Source organism: Olea europaea, unplaced genomic scaffold (genome assembly GCF_002742605.1).
Source record: "Olea europaea var. sylvestris unplaced genomic scaffold, O_europaea_v1 scaffold2335, whole genome shotgun sequence".
Classification (NCBI taxonomy): Eukaryota; Viridiplantae; Streptophyta; class Magnoliopsida; order Lamiales; family Oleaceae; genus Olea; species Olea europaea.
The window spans coordinates 188,745-193,173 of NW_019241461.1; positions in this window are offsets into that span (position 1 = coordinate 188,745).

Genomic DNA, 4,429 nt, shown 5'->3' on the forward strand with positions numbered 1-4,429 from the left:
TCCAAATATGCAGGTGCACATTCTTCAAAAAATGGTCAAAATCCCTCATACGTAACGACGAAGTTGTGAGTTCAATCCAAAAAGGTCGCTACATTTCCGAAAAGTACTTATGGGCCCAAAACGGACACCGTTTGCAAAAGTTACGCTAATTTCTTCGAAGGTCGACACTCCAAGCGTTCCCAATATGCGAGTGGTCATTCTTCAAAAAAAGGATGAGAACCCTAATACGTCATTATGAAATTGTGAGCTAAACCCAAAACGGTCGCTACATTTCCGAAAAGTACTTATGGTCCCAAAAACGGACACTGTCTGCAAAAGTTATTCTAAATTCTTCGAACGTCGTCAGTCCGAATATACAGGTTCACGTACCTCAAAAAATGTTCAAAATCTCTCATACGTAACGACGAAGTTGTGAGTTCAATCCAATAGGGTCGCTACATTTTCGAAAAGTACTTAAGGGCCCGAAACGGAAACCGTCTGCAAAAGTTACGCTCATTTCTTCGAAGGTCGACAATCCAAGCATTCCCAATATGCGAGTGGTCGTTCTCCAAAAAAGGGATGAGAACCCTAATACATCATTACGAAATCATGAGCTAAACCCAAAACGGCCGCTACACATCCGAAAAGTACTTATGGTCCCAAAAATGGACACTGTCTGCTAAAGTTATGCTCAATTCTTCGAACGTCGTCAGTCGGAATATGCAGGAGCACGTTCGTCAAAAAATGGTCAAATCCCTCTTATGTCACGACGAAGTTGTGAGTTCAATCCAAAAGGGTCGCTACAAGTCCGAAAAGTACTTATGGGCCCAAAACGGACACCGTCTGGAAAAGTTACGCTCATTTCTTCGAAGGTCGACAAACCAAGCGTTCCCAATATGCGAGTGGTCGTTCATCAAAAAAAGGATGAGAACCGTAATAACCGTAATACGTCATTACGAAATCGTGGGCTAAATCCAAAACGGTCGCTACATTTCCGAAAAGTACTTATGGTCCCAAAAACGGACACTGTCTACAAAAGTTTTGCTCAAATCTTCTAACATGGTCAGTCCAAATATGCAGGTGCACGTTCCTCAAAAAATGGTCAAAATCCCTCATATGTAACGACAAAGTTGTGAACTCAATCTGAAAGGGTCGCTACATTTTCGAAAAGTACTTATGGGCCCAAAACGGACACCGTTTGCAAAAGTTACGATAATTTCTTCGAAGGTCGACACTCCAAGCGTACAAAATACGCGAGTGGTCATTCTTCAAAAAAAGGAAGAAAACCTTAATACATCATTACGAAATCGTGAGCTAAACCCAAAATGGTCGCTACATTTTCGAAAAGTTCTTATGGTCCCAAAAACGGACACTGTCTGCAAAAGTTATGCTCAATTCTTCGAACGTCGTCAGTCCGAATATGCAGGTGTACGTTCCTCAAAAAATGGTCAAATCCCTCATACGTCACGACGAGGTTGCGAGTTCAATCCAAAAGGGTCGCTACATTTCCGAAAAGTACTTATGGGCCCGAACGGACCCCGTCTGCAAAAGTTACGCTAATTTCTTCGAAGGTCGACAATCCAAGCGTTCCCAATATGCGAATGGTCATTCTTGAAAAAAGGGACGAGAACCCTAATACGTCATTACGAAATTGTGAGCTAAACCCAAAACGGTCGCTGCATTTCTGAAAAGTACTTATGGTCCAAAAACGGACACTGTCTGCCAAAGTTATGCTCAATTCTTCGAATGTCGTCAGCCCGAATATGCAGGTGCACGTTCCTCAACAAATGGTCAAATCCCTCATACGTCACGATGAAGTTGTGAGTTCAATCCAAAAGGATCGCTACATGTCCGAAAAGTACTTATGGGCCCAAAACGGACCCCGTCTACAAAAGTTACGCTCATTTCTTCGAAGGTCGACAATCCAAGCGTTCCCAATATGCGAGTGGTCGTTCTTCAATAAAGGGATGAGAACCCTAATACGTCATTACGAAATCGTGAGCTAAACCCAAAACGGTCGCTACATTTCCGAAAAGTACTTATGGTCCCAAAAACGGACACTGTCTGCAAAAGTTATGCTCAATTTTTCGAACGTCGTCAATCCGAATACGCAGGTGCACGTTCTTCAAAAAATGGTCAAAATCCCTCATACGTAACGACGAAGTTGTGAGTTCAATCTAAAAGGGTCGCTGCATTTCCGAAAAGTACTTATGGGCCCGAAACGGACACCGTCTGCAAAAGTTACGCTCATTTCTTAGAAGGTCGACAATCCAAGCGTTCCTAATATGCGAGTGGTCGGTCTTCAAAAAAGGGATGAGAACCCTAATACGTCATTACGAAATCGTGAGCTAAACCCAAAACACTCGCTACATTTCCGAAAAGTACTTATGGTCCCAAAAATGGACACTGTCTACAAAAGTTATGCTCAAATCTTCGAACATCGTCAGTCCGAATATGCAGGTGCACATTCCTCAAAAAATGGTCAAAATCCCTCATACGTAACGACGAAGTTGTGAACTCAATCTGAAAGGGTCGCTACATTTTCGAAAAGTACTTATGGGCCCAAAACGGACACCGTTTGCAAAAGTTACGCTAATTTCTTCGAAGGTCGACACTCCAAGCGTACAAAATATGTGAGTGGTCATTCTTCAAAAAAAGGAAGAAAACCTTAATACGTCATTACGAAATCGTGAGCTAAACCCAAAATGGTCGCTACATTTTCGAAAAGTTCTTATGGTCCCAAAAACGGACACTGTCTGCAAAAGTTATGGTCAATTCATCGAACGTCGTCAGTCCGAATATGCAGGTGTACGTTCCTCAAAAAATGGTCAAATCCCTCATACGTCACGACGAGGTTGTGAGTTCAATCCAAAAGGGTCGCTACATTTCCGAAAAGTACTTATGGGCCCGAAACGGACCCCGTCTGCAAAAGTTACGCTAATTTCTTCGAAGGTCGACAATCCAAGCGTTCCCAATATGCGAATGGTCATTCTTCAAAAAAGGGATGAGAACCCTAATACGTCATTGCGAAATCGTGAGCTAAACCCAAAACGGTCGCTACATTTCCGAAAAGTACTTATGGTCCCAAAAACAGACACTGTCTGCTAAAGTTATGCTCAATTCTTCGAATGTCGTCAGTCCGAATATGCAGGTGCACGTTCCTCAAAAAATGGTCAAATCCCTCATACGTCACGGCGAAGTTGTGAGTTCAATCCAAAAGGGTCGCTACATGTCCGAAAAGTACTTATGGGCCCAAAACGGACCCCGTCTACAAAAGTTACGCTCATTTCCTCGAAGGTTGACAATCCAAGCGTTCCCAATATGCGAGTGGTCGTTCTTCAATAAAGGGATGAGAACCCTAATACGTCATTACGAAATTGTGAGCTAAACCCAAAACGGTCGCTACATTTCCGAAAAGTACTTATGGTCCCAAAAACGGACACTGTCTGCAAAAGTTATGCTCAATTTTTCGAACGTCGTCAATCCGAATACGCAGGTGCACGTTCATCAAAAAATGGTCAAAATCCCTCATACATAACGACGAAGTTGTGAGTTCAATCTAAAAGGGTCGCTACATTTCCGAAAAGCACTTATGGGCCCAAAACGGACACCGTCTGCAAAAGTTCCGCTCATTTCTTCGAAGGTCGACAATCCAAGCGTTCCCAATATGCGACTGGTAATTCTTCAAAAAAAGGAGGAGAACCCAAATACGTCATTTCGAAATCATGAGCTAAACACAAAATGGTCGCTATGTTTCCGAAAAGTACTCATGGTCCCAAAAATGGACACTGTCTGCAAATGTTATGCTCAATTCTTCGAACGTCGTCAGTCCGAATATGCAGGTGCACGTTCTTCAAAAAATGGTCAAAATCCCTCATACGTAACGACGAAGTTGTGAGTTCAATCCAAAAGGGTCGCTACATTTCCGAAAAGTACTTCTGGGCCCGAAACGGACACCGTCTGCAAAAGTTACACTCATTTCTTCGAAGGTCGACAATCCGAGCGTTCCCAATATGCGAGTGGTCGTTCTTCAAAAAAGGGATGAGAACCCTAACACATCATTAGGAAATCGTGAGCTAAACCTAAAGCGGTCGATACATTTCCGAAAAGTACTTATGGTCCCAAAAATGGACACTGTCTGCAAAAGTTATGCTCAATTCTTCGAACGTCGTCAGTCCGAATATGCAGGTGCACGTTCCTCAAAAAATGGTCAAAATCCCTCATACGTAACGACGAAGTTGTGAGTTCAATCTAAAAGGGTCTCTACATTTCCGAAAAGTACTTATGGGCCCAAAACGGACACCGTTTGCAAAAGTTACGCTAATTTATTCTAAGGTCGACACTCCAAGCGTTCAAAATATGCGAGTGGTCGTACTTCAAAAAAAGGACAAAAACCCTAATACATCATTACGAAATCGTGAGCTAAACCCAAAACGTTCGTTACATTTCC